The sequence below is a fragment of the Marmota monax genome, unplaced genomic scaffold (genome assembly GCF_021218885.2).
Source record: "Marmota monax isolate L192 unplaced genomic scaffold, Marmota_monax_Labrador192_F-V1.1 WCK01_AAM20220418_F8-fsc00011, whole genome shotgun sequence".
Taxonomy (NCBI): Eukaryota; Metazoa; Chordata; class Mammalia; order Rodentia; family Sciuridae; genus Marmota; species Marmota monax.
The window spans coordinates 11,335,384-11,350,520 of record NW_026693082.1 but is presented as its reverse complement, the minus strand read 5'-3'; positions in this window follow the sequence as shown (position 1 = coordinate 11,350,520).

The following is a 15,137-nucleotide window of genomic DNA, read 5'->3' as shown; positions in this document are numbered from 1 at the left end:
AAGTGTGAGTGTGATCCTTGGATGATCTAGGAATCAGGATGATCAAGTCTTAATGTTATTTCAGCCATAAGTTTCCCCATCAATTATTCTCTTTAGCTTTTTATCACACTTCAAATAGGGCACAGATTCCACTTTATTCTGAAATCCTTGCTGTGATGTGTGTACGTGCACACACATGTGGGTGTAAGTGATCATTGAAAGATTTTAGGTACCTAAAGGGTTTTAAATAAACAAATATTGGATTTGTTTTTACAAAGATCAAGCCAGAGGCCATGCTAGAGATGTAAGACAGTAGACTGAAAGGAACGAATCCTAAAATAGAGTTAGAAGACCAATTTAGAGGTTATTAGTAAATTTAGGCAAGAAATGAAGAATTCCTGGAAAACTTGGAGGCACTGGTAACAGAGGGAATAGAAGGCAAATTTGGGAACTATGATGATGGTTTCTGTTGAAGGCTCAAATTTTTAGGTCACCAACTGATTTCTCTGTACATTCCATTCCTGCAGTTGTCCATGGCTGGATGTCCAAATAAACCCTTCTACTTCAAAAACTCAGCCCAGAAGAATCAATCTGCCCATCTTTAGCGAAGTTAATCAGCACCACTCAGGAGCCACAAGCCTTCTTATGTTTGTGGTGTAAATTGTTCCACTGGATCTCTGCTGTGTGGCAGACATTGAGGAGGCGGGTATGCAAAGGAGTAAAACATAGCATTTCCTCTTGGAAGATGAGCACGAGAGGACAGACAGGTCAACAGGTAATATCCATAATGTACATTATGGAAAGGGCATGAGAGACTGGGAAGTAGGTGCTCAATAAACATCTGTAACTTCAAGAATTAAAAAAAAAATACTGTTGGAATATGAAGTAGGAATGCTAAACTCCAGTGGAGCGGCTTCATGAAGAGAAATACATCTGAACTTGATCTTGAAGAATAAATGTGTGGTTCACCCAGAATCACAGGAACTATATTCAGTTAAGATGAACTGGTAATAGCAATGGAGCCGTGCATAGTCAGCTGTGAAATTATTTTTCCTTTTTGAAATCTAGTTTAGGTCCACAGCTATACTCTGTAACCCAAATTCATCCCTGATTAGGCAGGAAGGAAATGATTTCATTCTGAAGACAGAGACATAAATAATCACAGAAAACCAAAAATATAAATGCTATTTATTTCTGGTTCTTCTGTTAATGTATAATTAACATTTAGAATAAAAATCCAGGGAGAAGCTAATTCTAATACTGGAAATGATCGAAGAAAGATTATGGAGAGTCCAGGAAAGGCCTGTACCTTCTGGAAGCTCCTGAGGTCTTGAAGAGCTAAGCCAAGAATCCCAAGTTCTGTTCTCCTCAGCCATACCTCTCTTGAAAGAGTCAAAAGTATTAAAACAGGTACTAAATACAAGTACCTTTGTAGTTGTGAAAATACTTTCAGGTCAGACGAACACAGTGTGTTTAGTCCAGGCTAGCAGCTGACATAAAGTAATCAGGATGATCAAGTCTTAATGTTGATGCAGCCATAAATTTCCCCATCAATTATTCTCTTTAGCTTTTTATCACACTTCAAATAGGGCACAGATTCCAAACCAACTGCACATTCCTGAGAAAGCAGCAAAAACCTGCCAGAGGCAAACATTACATTTTGGATAACGCTGAATGAATTAATAGAAGCTTCTCTCTGAATCAACCAATATAGATTTGCATTTGTTAAGAATATTTGTGAGGATTGGGTTTGTATAAAGAATGTTAGTATGACTCTCAGGTTGCTGATGTTCAACCTGAGAAACACTGGGGCCTCAGAGCAAAAGGAAAGTTATTTCCTCTGCAATTGAGACTTATTCTAGGATAAGATCCAGCAGTTATGTATATGACTTGCTTTTTCCCTCCCTAGGTAAGGTAGGGAATATTGAGATTCTTAAGACAAATTCCCAAGGAAGACCCAGTAAGAACAACTAAGTTTATCCCCAACCCCCATTTACCTAGTTTATTTTTATTTATTTATTTTGCAGTATTGAAGGTTGAGCCCAGGGCCTCATGCATGCCAGGTAAGTGCTCTACCATTGAGCTATGTCCCCAGCCCTCATGAAAAATTGTTTTATTTTTTGAGACAGGATCCCCAAGTTGCCCAGACTGGCCTTGAACTTGCCAATACTTCTGCCTGAGCCTGCTGAGTAGCTGGGTTACAGACATGTGGCACTGTACCCAGCTTAACTTTTATCTTTAATTAACACATGTTATTTGTACATATTTATGAGGTACAGTGTGATAATTTGATACATGTATAAAGTATGCATGGATTAAATCAGGGTAATGAAATTTCCATCTCAAACATTTATCTTTTCTGTGGGTTGGGAATTTATCTTTTCTATGGATTGAGAATCTTTGTACTCTTCTAGTTAGTTTAACAGTAGGAAAACTATAGTCTACAGCAATTTATTATGTTACCTGGTTTTGACTCTGCCATGGTCATAAAGAGAGCAGTCAGCAACAGCAGGAAGACTCAGAGTACTCTCTGGAAGTGGGGAGGAATTTGGGAAGGGGCTGGAAGTGGAAGGAAGGTGTTCCCACTGTTGGAGGAGTTAGGAAATGTCAAGGACAGGCAGTAGGGAAGAGATGAGAATGACTTTGTACAGAAAAGAGATGGTTCTATCCATGAGGGCAGAAGCATAAAGAGGTAGAACTGGAGCCCAATTCTGAAGACCTTAAAAGCTGTGTGAATAGGGCCTGGGGTTGTGGCTCAGTGGTAGAGCGCTCGTCTAGCATGTGCAAGGATTCGATCCTCAGCACCACATAAAAATAAATAAAATAAAGGCAATGTGTCCAACTACAACTAAAAAAATATTTTTTAAAAAAGCTGTGTGAATAAATTAAGACTTGATGTAGAAGGAAATAGGTACCTTTGTATGTTCCCCAACAGGGCCTTAAAATGATAAATGATGACTGTATTCAGAAACGTATTTGGCCGTATAGTTCAGAATAGGTGAGATATAGGGAGATAGCTGCTGTTCTCCAAGTTGTTCAGTTATTTGATTCTAGCTGACCAAATAGAGACAATGGGAATGGAGAGAAAAAGAAAAAAAAATCATCACTTTTTATTTGAACATCAAATCTTGAGAAATTTGAGGAGGGAGGAACTTGGAGAACTCTGCCTGATTAGCAATCTAGGAAAAAAATGGAACAAGTTTATCCACTGAACAATCTGGGAAGATACAAAATTCTCCAGTGTTCCCTGATAGTCATCTCAGCCTTCTCAGCCTTGGAAAGTGGCTGGTTTCATGTTCTAATCAGTGAAAGTCTGGACAGGGAGCCCATGATCTTTCATCTAGAATGTGGAAACCAGTATGTGTGGAAATGCAGACTTACCAGTCAGAAAGGAAAACTCAGATCCAGAGGGAAATAAGACAGGCAGCGTTTCTGTGACAGAGGTCATACACTCTGGGCAGACTCTTATCTGGTGCCAGGGTCATAGTACTGCCTCTGATGGCACTTGGAGAAATGAATGGAAAAGATAAGCCCTTGGGTTCCATTTCTAAATTCTCTACACATTTCTATTTCTTTCAACATAGCTGTAGGACTAAAGTCCTGTATGATTATGTTTTTAAAAAGAGGTTCTTAACATTTTGTCATTTTCTTCCTATGGATACTCTCCCATTGGATTAACACCAAGTTAGAAGGGTAAATTTCCACATTTCATTCTTAGTTTATGCATCTCATCTTTTATTTATCCATGAATGTATCCTATATTAAAGCAGCATGAGAATATTTGTCATATTTTAAATAAACCTGATTTCCACAATGCTCAAAAACCCATTTTCTTTATAAAGCATGTAATATCAAACTATTAACAGCAAGAGGCTTATGCCATTTGTAGTTAAAAATCAGGAGAAGGCCATTTTAGCATATCTACTATAAAATCATTGTTGATAACCCGTGTTCAATTTAGTGTGCTCCACTTATTTTTTTAATAAAGCCTTCTAACTGTGAAATTGAGGAAAACCAATGAGCTATATTTTGATAATGCTTTAAATACATTCATTCATTTTACCCACCAACATCCAAGTGCCTTCTTTATTCTGAGTAGTGTGCATGGCATGGATTCTGTTGTCTCAGGAAGAGGTGATCCCCTTCCTCTTGTCCAGAGCCGAGCATCTTTTGAACTTATTTCTTTCCCTCTTGTTTTGGACCTCACACCTTTAAGCATTGATTAATGAAGTTATTCAGTCAGTCACTCAACAGTCATTTCTGAGGCTCTATGTATAGTGCTACGCCAGATCTGGGGTAAAAGGGTGAGAAGACAAATCCAGATCTGCCATCTTGTGGGAGAAGACTATCCCCTTCAGGCCCATCTACTACTCTCCACTCCATTGGGCTGTTTCTCTTCAGCCCCAAATCAACCCAAGCCATCCCATATTAGCAGGAAAGTTCAACATAGCCTTCCTTTGACACCCAGTCTTACTTGCAGCTTTTACCCCATGGTACTGTGTCTTCCTGCTCCTTCTTTGTCTTGTTAAACTCCTCTTCTTTCACGTGTCTCTCGTGAATTGCTTTTGTTTCGGTGGTTCAGTGGTTCATTTTAACCCCCATATCCAATCCTCAGCCTTTTTACCTGGGTTTGTGCATAATCCCAAAGGATCTTATTTATATTTTCAGCTCCAGCTCTTTCTGACACCCAGACCCATATTTTTAGCCATGTAAGACGTGTTCTCAGGAATGAGTTTCAGAGATATCAAAATTGGAATGGCCATACTCATTCTGTCCAGCCAACCAAGCTCCTTCTACCTTCCTATTTCTTTTCACTCAATTACTTGGACCTGACCCCTTCTCAGGCTTTGGCAGCTCTGTCCCATTGCTTTGTAGCAAGTTACCACTTATGTAATTTTGGAGAACGGATCTCTCTGAACCTTTCTTTCTTTGTTAGAGAGGATAATACGAACCGTATGAGATTATTGTGACGATTAAAGAAATGATATGTAACATTTCATGTAGCATCTGACACCCAGAAGATACCCAGCACACAGTTGTTTGTTTTTTCTTTTGCTTTCCCTCCTCCTCACCTTCATTAGACTAGCAGTAACACAAGGTCAGGGTCTGCACTTTCCTAATAGTCAATGCTGGGTAATTGTTCAGTAAATCACAGAACTTATATTATTGTAGTGCAGACCTAAAATTTGTCAACTCTCCAGATACAGATTTAAAATTATTTGAGGCTGACAATTTTGTCATCTTCTGTATTCATTCTGTAAGGAAGTATGAAGAAGTAAAAATTCAGGATAGACTCTGTATAGTGATTCAGTAAACACTCATTCACAGTCTTATATAGGGTGACTCTTCACATGCATTAGAGACAGATCATCTCTACAACCTATTAATGCATTCAGAACATAATCTGAAACCCCAAATTCTCAAATTCAGCAGTTTTCCATGTGCATCTTGTTGAACAAAAAGGATTTCATATCTTTAACAGAGTCTTATATTTTTATTACATTTGCATTATATTGAATGACAAGATCTAGGCTATTTCTAAGGAAAATATCATCTTTATCCTATTGGAGGAAAATTAGAACACTGAGTACTAACAGCACAGTTCCTTTTTTTTTTTTATCTTTTTTTTTATTGGTTGTTCAAAACATTATAAAGCTCTTGACATATCATATTTCATACATTAGATTCAAGTTGGTTATGAACTCCCAATTTTACCCCAAATACAGATTGCACAGTTCCTTTATGAGGACTTGTTTGCTGCAGTTCAGCATTCACTATGACAACGTGGCCAAGCATAGCTGAACTGCGATCTCACCTTTAAAAAAGAAAAAACCTGCCGCTTGTAAGCAAGTGCCTTCTGAGTGTGAAGAGTCTTCAGTGTTTCTCTAACTGAATTGCCTAGTGGTATACAGTGGGAAGCTGCGGAAGTTTGCTTTGCATACAAAGGTCTAAGTTGTTGAAGGAGAAAGGCTGCAAGCTGCTGACTCACAGAGAGCTTCCTTCAACAGTAAGAGAGAGAGAGAGAGGGTCTGTGAACGAATTAGTTAACAGTGGGAGCACATGCGGTTCACAGCAGGGGCAGGGTGGGGTGTTGAATACTGCTGCCCTTGCCTCACAAAAACCTAAAAAGAACAGGCCAAATCCTTAGATCGGGACATGCAAACACTAAAAGGGGTGGCACTGAGCTTTCTGCAGCTAAATAACCTAGAAAAACCACTTAAACTAAGACTTTCCTTCTGATTTCATTTGTTTTATGAGGTATTGTGTAGCTCACAAACAAACATTTGAAAGTGAATTTTAGCCAGGCACCATGGAGCATGCCTGTAATCTTAGCAACTCAGGAGCCTGAGGCAGGAGGATCACAAATTCAAGGGCAGCCTCAGCAACTTAGTAAGGTCATAAACAACTTAGCAAGATACTATCTCAGAATAAAAAATAAAAAAGGGCTGGCAAAGTGCCCCTGGGTTCAATCCCCAATACCCCCCTCCAAGAGAAGTGAATTTTATTTGGTTTGTTACTGTAAATGAATTGTGTATATTGATACGCACAAGGGAAATTTACTTCTGTTTCCTTAAATTGTCAGTCAATAGTTTGTGGACTCTTTATAGGGGGAGGCTTTTGTGCCTGGCCTGTGAGGATAATCTGCAGACTTGCCTGCAAAAAGGTCAGAGCATCCTGTGTGAGGGGACACAGATGAACCACCAGAGTGGTGAGCATTCTTCCTGCCAGGGCTGGTGAAACCCACAGGAGACGCCTTGCCTGGGATGGTCATGGAAAACACCAGGGAGGAGTTGACATCTAAGGAAATGCAAGGATAGGCCTGGGCTAGCCAAGTACTTCGGATGTGAGAGGAACTGGTGGCCCAGGTAAAGGGAGAGGCCTATGCAAACAAGAGGTGGGGGAGACAGAGTAAGGTGGAATTGTGATAAGAGATAAAGGAGGTGGGGGGGAGTATCCAAAGTCCTCATAACCACTAAAGAAACCGTATCTTTATTCTGGGCTCAATGGAAAGCCACTGGGGGTGGTAAAATGGTGGGTCAGATTTTAATTTTAGAAAGATTACTTTGAATGGAGGGAGACCCTCATTGTTATACAAAATTACATATAAGAGGGGAATGGGAAAATAAACAAGGAGAGAAATGAATTACAGTAGATGGGGTAGAGAGAGAAGATGGGAGGGGAGGAGAGGGGGGATAGTAGAGGATAGGAAAGGCAGCAGAATACAACAGTTACTAATAGGGCATTATGTAAGAATGTGGATGTGTAACCGATGTGATTCTGCAATCTGTATCTGGGGTAAAATTGGGAGTTCATAACCCACTTGAATCTAATGTATGAAATATGATATGTCAAGAGCTTTGTAATGTTTTGAACAACCAATAAAAAAAGAAAGAAAAAGAAAGAAAGCTAGACACAATTAAAAAAAAAAAAAAAAAGAACTGGAGGGGAATGAAAATGGAAGCCCTAAGATTGGTTAAGGATATTAGCTAAGTGGCCTGAAATATGGTACTAGTGTAAGTGAGTAAATTTAAGAGGGTCCAGACTTGATGATTGAACATAGGTGGGGTGGCAGGTAGAGTCAAGTAAAGGGGAGCCAGCAAGAGGGGGAGCAGGTTAGGGGCCACAGGACAGGAAGATGAGGAATATAGTTTTGGGGATGCTAAATTTGGGGCAGAAGGTAGTCAGATTCTTGGTCAGTTGAGAGAAAATAGCAAGTAGACGGAAATGAGGCCAGAGGAGTGATGGTATGCAGTGGAAAGAAAAGAAGACTGAGCCCAAATACCTGTGATGCAGATGTTCTTATATTTAAAAGAAAAGCTGGGAAAAAAAAAAAGATGCAGAGAAAGGTACCAGAAAGGAGTGGCCAGAACAATCCCAGGTGAGTATAAGGGGCCTTCTAACAAGAGGAAGGGAGAGTTTTGAGGAGGGATATTCAACAGTTTGTCAAATACCACAGGGAGTTCAGACAGGGCAAGGACACAGATGTGGACACTGGATTTAAAGACAAAGAGCATGGCAATTTCTGTCACCATATGCATGTGGTGCATGTGTGTAGACACCAGACTGCTGGAGGCTGAGAAGAGCAGGCAACTCTCACAAAGTCCAGCTGAGGAGGCTCAGAGGAGAGTGATATCTCAGACCCCTAGTGCTGCTGTGGGCACTGACGTTGGCTCACTCAAGTGTCCACCTAAGAACCCTCCTGTGGGGACTTGATAGTTTTCCTCTGTAATCACTCTGCCTGCTCCTGGTGACTCTAAGCTATGTTCCCCCAGGTCTTGCCATCCTCGCCACTTGCTCTCTCCAAACATAACTTAGGACCAGGGAAGTTCGGCCACGTATTATAAGGAAATAAACACATTTAAAAATGCAACTCTAGCCTGGTGTGGTAGCACGTGCCTGTAATCCCAGCAGCTTCAGAGGCTAAGGTAGGAGGATCGCAAGTTCAAAGCCAGCCTCAGCAACTGAGTAAGGACTTAAGTAATTAACTTGTCTTAAAAAAAAAAAAATTGGGACTGGGGATGTGGTTCAGTAGTAAAGTGCCCCTAGGTTCAACCCCTGGCACCAAATAAATAAATATGCAGCTCTTCATATGGGACATTGTTTTTGTTGTTGTTGTCTTTTGTTTTTTACTAAATTGTGTAAAATTTGAGACACTGGGGTTGCCATTATCGGTTAGTGGCAGAACACTTACCTGGTATGGGCAAAGTCCCGGATTCAATCCCTAGCACCTCAAAACAAATTTGAAATAGTGATTTTAGCATTCAAGTAGGAAAAAAAAGAGTGGTATCAGGATTAGAGTAAAACATCACTACATAGTTTATTTATATTTTGGAGCAGAGGTAGTGCTATAGCAGTATGCCAAACCATTGCCAAAGCAAATATGATCATTCTAATGCATTCTAAAGAAATTTATCAGCTATTTATTCAGCTTCAAAGCACATTTGTTTCATAAATCCTCTTTCAGAACTTTTTCATGGCAATGTATACTGAAAAACAAATTCTATAGAGAAAGTTTCATAGATCTGAGTACAAATGTCTCTAGGATCTTAGCTTTGCTGGGATTACCATGTAAAATAGTTTTCAGGAGCCAAGGACACAGAAGAAAAAGTCAAGGGATGGCTGACTCTGCGCACAGGGTACTTTGATATGGACATGTCCTTAAGTGAGAGGTCTGCTTTTCCCGGGTAAAGTTGATAAGCCTGATAAAAATCCTGGAGAAGAACATTTGGGGATAATGAAGGAAGGTATCAGAGGGAAGTGGGGAAAGGGAAGTAGAACAATTTATTCTTACAAGTTGGAGGAAGCCCAAAGCAGGAGGTGGCAAAAATCTCTAAAGGGGAAAAAGAATTCAGGCAGAACTGTGGATTTCATTCGGCCTAGTAAGCTGTGTAGGATAAATTGTCTGCAGGATCACTGAAGCAAAGAGTCCAAATAAACTTGAAATACTTTGATATTTATATGAACAGCAGATTGAGAGCTGCACTAGCAGAGTACAGAGATTTAGTCTCAGAGAGGCCAAGTTTCATGACCCAAATAAGATCCTTTTTCCTATTCAGTAATTTTTGGTTCTTTGGCTTATAACCACTTCCTTTGTGTCCTCGCGGACCTTTTCAGGGCACGTGGTATGCCTTGCTTTATCAAACGGTGATCCCTGTGGTGATGTGTCTTCCGGTGTGACTTTCCACTCACTTTTCTAAGCAAATAAATATTTCTCCGTCTGCCACAATGACGCAGGCACGTTGGAAAGATCCTCAGAGGGCCTCTGATTCACATGGTTTCCATTAATTTTTTTAGATGGCGCTACTGAAATTGTGAGTCAGTGAGTTCCAATGCTGTCCTTCTGGGAGCAGAGGGAATTTGTTCCTGCATGGTTGGCCTGTCTTTTAGTATTTTGTTCATTCTACAGACATTACTAAGCCATCTTGTGTGCCCAAGAACTGAAAAAAAAAAGTCTTTAAAGCTCATGACACACTATTCTCTGTTATTACTTTTACATTCAAATACACATGTGAAGTCTATGATCATGATATTCCCCTGTTTATGAGAGCTGCCTCAGGATAATGCCTAAATCTATGCAAGATACAAGGTCTGCCTGTGCAGTCCTGCTGGTGGAGACCCGGCTGACCTAGCTGGTGTAGACCCCTGCTTTCTAGCCATTTTATCATCTTGGGATCATTAACAGGAAGCGTCCATTCAGATCCTCACAAATGGAGGCACATGGGTGAGGTGAGGTAGAGAGAGGGAGCCACTTGTCCTCCATCTTGGGTTTCAGATCCCATCCTGTCAAAGTGCTGCATGGAGTATCTAGCTAAGCTCTAGATGTTCAGATGTAAGGACACTGGGATTTAAGATGCTGCAACAGGTGTCAAGGGTTGAGGCACTCTGAAGGTGGTTCTTTGCTGATTTACTGATCCATCTCCTACTATGTGTGTCCAGCAACCCCTTCCATATACTCAGCCTTCTCGTCCCGTCATGCCTTTGGATTTGGCTGTTTTACCAAAATGCCTTCTTCAGCTCCATCCATGGGGCAAAGGCTGACTCAAGGCTCCTCGTCCGTCATGGGGACAGGTTGCTTCCTCTGCTTGTCTGCTGTACCTTATACTTCCTTCCAGTAGAGATAATCTACATCCAGCAAGTTCTAATAACAGTCTAATCCAGTTTCTAACCATTTTAGCTGAGACTAGGTTGGCAGGACACTGAAGTGTGCATTCCTTTCAATTATGTGAAAAAAAAAAATAAACAAAAAAACTTCAGAACCTCTGAACTTGCAATTGGTCACATAGACAACACTTCAGTGGGTAAAAGACAGTAATTAGAGTTCGATTCAATGTAATTTCTCTCTTTCTTTCTCTCTCTCTCTCTCTTTTCAGGTAAATCTGAAATCTGTATTTTAATTTGTAGTTTTATCTTGGCTGATTCTAAGCATTTGAATAATGGGGGTCCAACAACCATTTTCACACTAATCTTCTGAAAGATCATCCTTTGTGCCATAATTTTGGGACGTTGGGGGAGATTCTTTTGCAACTCAAATGACATCTTCTCAGAAAGGTCTCAACTGTATCTTGTGTGTATGTGTCTCCATGTTTCCCAGGCTGCCCATGGAGCAAAGATGCCTTAGTATCCACACTCCAGAAGCAGAGCCCTTGTTCAAGATTGCATAGCTTTGGCCTCTGGTGTGTAAGGAGTGATGAGGTTGGGTGGGACCTGTGTCAACATTTAGATTTAAAAAAAGCAACACCAGATGTCCTTTTCTCCATTTGCAGCAAGTACATGTTTATACTGGTCTGGGATCTATTACAAAGTTTAACGTTTGGTTACCCATTTATTCCTCCACCAACTTTTTGAGTAGATATTTCCCCAAACATATCTATTAGAAATGTCTATTTCTGTTGTATACATATGCCATATTTTTTTCTATATATGTAATAAGAATTGTAATGCATTCCGCTGTCATATATAAATAAATAAATAAATAAATAAATAAATAAATAAAATTTAAAAGTGAAGCATATTTACAACTTAGAACCTGACTTTTTGGCTTGAAGCCTTCATTCTGCCACCTTTACCTTTGTGAATTTCCTGTTTCCTAATATGTAAAATGGGAATATTAATAAAACCTACCTCATGGAGTGTCATGAGTATATACCTAAAGTGCTCACAAGTGGGCCTGACATATAATTATGATTATATAAGTTCTAGCAATAATATTATTAATTGCTATTTTTACTTATGCTTGATGAATCACCTTGAACTAAACCAGGCTGTTTTTATTCCTAGTAGTGTGTTTAGATACTTTAAATGTTTTTATGAGTGGCATCTTAGTAAACTAATTTGACATATTCTTAACCAGAATTCCCTCTGGACTGGCATTTATTCACACAGAGTGAAAAGATGATGTTTATACTAATACTGAGGCACCAAGAGATCTTGAATTTGCTTCTGAATCATCTAAACTGAGTTACTATAGCTTTGGAGTTGAGTAGATTTTATTATAAAGAAATTGTAAGCTTCTTTTTTTTGAAATTTGGTAATCTATAAGTAGCAATATGCAAAAATCCTTCAAGAATTTTACATCTTTGAATGCTAGGAATAAGCAGTATGATGACTACTTTAAATATTCTTAAGACAATAAGGCTAGTTTGGAAATTAGTGATATGCTTGCAGTTTAATTGAGCTGGCTAACACATGTGCTAGTTAATTGAGTCAACTCTGGTCAATTTGAGCAAATAGAGAGATAAAGAGAAGCCATGCTTGCAAAACGGTTTGATGAGACCTCTGGGCAGTTAGAAGTGACCACAGAAGTTAGTGGGCTCGGTTGTTTTAAAACATAGCATTAATAAAAATTGTCTCTTACACAGTGATAGATGCTTAGGTATGATTCTGAAGTAGTAGGTACCACTCCCCTACTCTGACTTTCCTTGCATGATTTCAAGTTTGATTGCAACCTCAAGTCCTTCCAACGCATTTGCTATGCTTTCTGAAACCACAGGGTGCTTACCAGCAGTCCTTGTTCTTCCTCTGTGTCTCCATGGTTATTGCTTGCATTGTAACGCATGACTCTGTCCCCAACACCCACAGTCCATGGGAAGGGGATAGGCTGGCTTGGCTAATGGAGCTACTTGGAGAGACAGTTTCCCTGAGTTCTCCATGTGTCCTGCATGTCTTTGCTGAGGCCATGTAGAGACTTAGAACATAGGCAAAGCAAGAAAATGCCAATGGAGCAAGAAGGGCTCCTTGTATAAGCAATTAGGTTAAGTGAAGAAAGGAAGAATGGAGGAGGAATTAAATACAGGAAAGCAGAGAAAGTGGTGGTAGGAATAGGAAATTTTGAACTTTCCAAAATCAGAAGTTCTAAATGATGTTTGCTTGACATTTGCATGTGTAATATTACTCATCGTGTATTAAACAATGTGTTGTCAGTCTACACAAAATTTCCTGCTTAGTCCTTACAACATTGCAAGGAGTTATTATTCTCTTCATTACCAACACTTATAAAGCCTCAGAGAGGTTGCCTAAGATCACAGAGGTAACACTTAGGAATCTGAACAAAGCTTTGTCTGAATCAAAAGGACTAGAATCTTGGGCTGGGGATGTGGCTCAAGCGGTAGTGTGCTCTCCTGGCATGCGCGGAACGCTGGGTTCGATCCTCAGCACCACATAAAAATCAAATAAAGATGTTGTGTCCACTGAAAACTAAAATAAATAAATAAATAAATAAATATATGTATATGTATATATATATATATATATATATATATATATATAAATTCTCTCTCTTAAAAAAAAAGGACTAGAATCTTAAAGAATGGATCACATAGTACCTAAAAGTGATAGTTTTTTCAGAAATGGGACTTTAAAAGAAGCAAGATTTTAAAAGCTTCAAATTTACTGCCATATTAGCTTCATTGGAACATTAGTCACATATCGTGTTAAAAATTCTGGAGTAAGAGTTACAGGGATTTAACAGACAATTTTACAGACAATTAAAGACTTTAAATAAGGGCCAAATAGGGACAAGAGAATAGAGGAGAGGAAGAATTTGGGAAGGTGTATGTGTGTATGTGTGTGTGTGTGTGTGTATTAGGGGGAGGGAGAGAGAGAGAGAGAGAAGAGCGAGGTGAGTGCGTGTTAGAAACCAGTGGAGGAGGGAGGGGGTTGTGTGGTAACTCATTCTTAGCTAAGACCGTTTCCATGGCTAGAAGATGAACAGATATTTGTAGCAGGGAGAACAACTCTCCACCCACTCCTATATCCTACCAGGGGTGGATCTGAATAGGACTTTTTGTCCATCTCTGGTCTATTTTTCACAAAGCAACTAGAGTAATCTTTCTTAAACCTAAATTCTCTGCTCAAAGTCCTTCAATGGATTCCAGTTGCACTTAGAATAAAATCCAGGCTCCTTCTATAATTACCAGGCCCTGCCTACCTGTGCATCCTCAGGCTCTGCACCCCAACATTCTGAATTTTTTTGTCCATATGAGCTGAGGTGTTCTTGTATGTTCTTTTGTAGAGATTATTCTTCCCCAAACCCTTCAAATACTTCCATATGATCTCATCAGAAAGGCCCTTCCTGACCACCATTTCTTATGTGAATTTCCCTCTTGGTCTATCATCTCAAAATCATATTCTTTTCATAGAGCTAATTGAAATTGCAATTTTGCATGTTGGTGTTCATTCGTTTTTCTGAGTATCTTCTTTACCAGATTATATGCTTCATGAGGCAGGAGCTAAGTCTGTTTGTTCTATCTAGTGCCAAAGGATGTCTTCATTTATTTAATAGATGCCTATTGATAATAATGTCTCCTATTATTATTTTTTTGCTATTGGGGATTGAACTCAGGGGTACTGAACCACTGAGCCATATCCCCAGCCCTTTTTTGTATTTTGAAGTAGAAGGATAAGTAAGGGAAAGTTAGGGTTCTCTGATTGCTATTGAGGACAAGGTTAAATTGAAGAAAGAGGACTTTAACAATCCAGGTGGTGTCTTTGCACATTGAGAATAATTGTCTGTTCTTGGGAAGTGTGTTTGTGGAGGCAAGTGTATGTTAGTATGTTAGTGTACATGTGTGCAAGTGCATGCACACAGACACATATTTGATCTTAAGATCCACCCATTGGCTAACTAGGAAGCAAAAGAAGCACATTGTCCTCTCAGTGATGGAGAGCTGCTGAAAATAGCTGGACCAGGAGCCCAGAGCTCCCCTCTGACTCTTCTGTTATGGCCTCCTCTCCAACGCACGCTCCTCCCAGACTCATACTCCCACACAGCCTGGTGAGATCTCTCCTGGATAACTCAGGCTTTCTGAATTCTGAGGTTCTGCTAAGAAATTATAGAAAGAGCTTGAGTTTTATTCTGAGTGCAGTGGGAATCCATCGAAGGACCGCAAGCAGGGAATTTATGTTTAAGAAAGTTCACTCTAGGGGCTTTGTGAAAAATAGAGCAGAGATGGGCAAAAAGTCCTATAAAGTGCTAAGGGACTTTCTAATGGAGAACAGAGGGTGGGAAATGGCATTAATTAGAAGTGGGAGGCAGACCTCAAGGCAGGGAAACAAGTCTAGAAACATGCTGCTCCTTGAATGTTCCATACTCTAGCTGCCTTATTTTCCTTTGGACTAGTAGATAGTCTTACTCAAAGCACAATGTAATATTTTTTTCT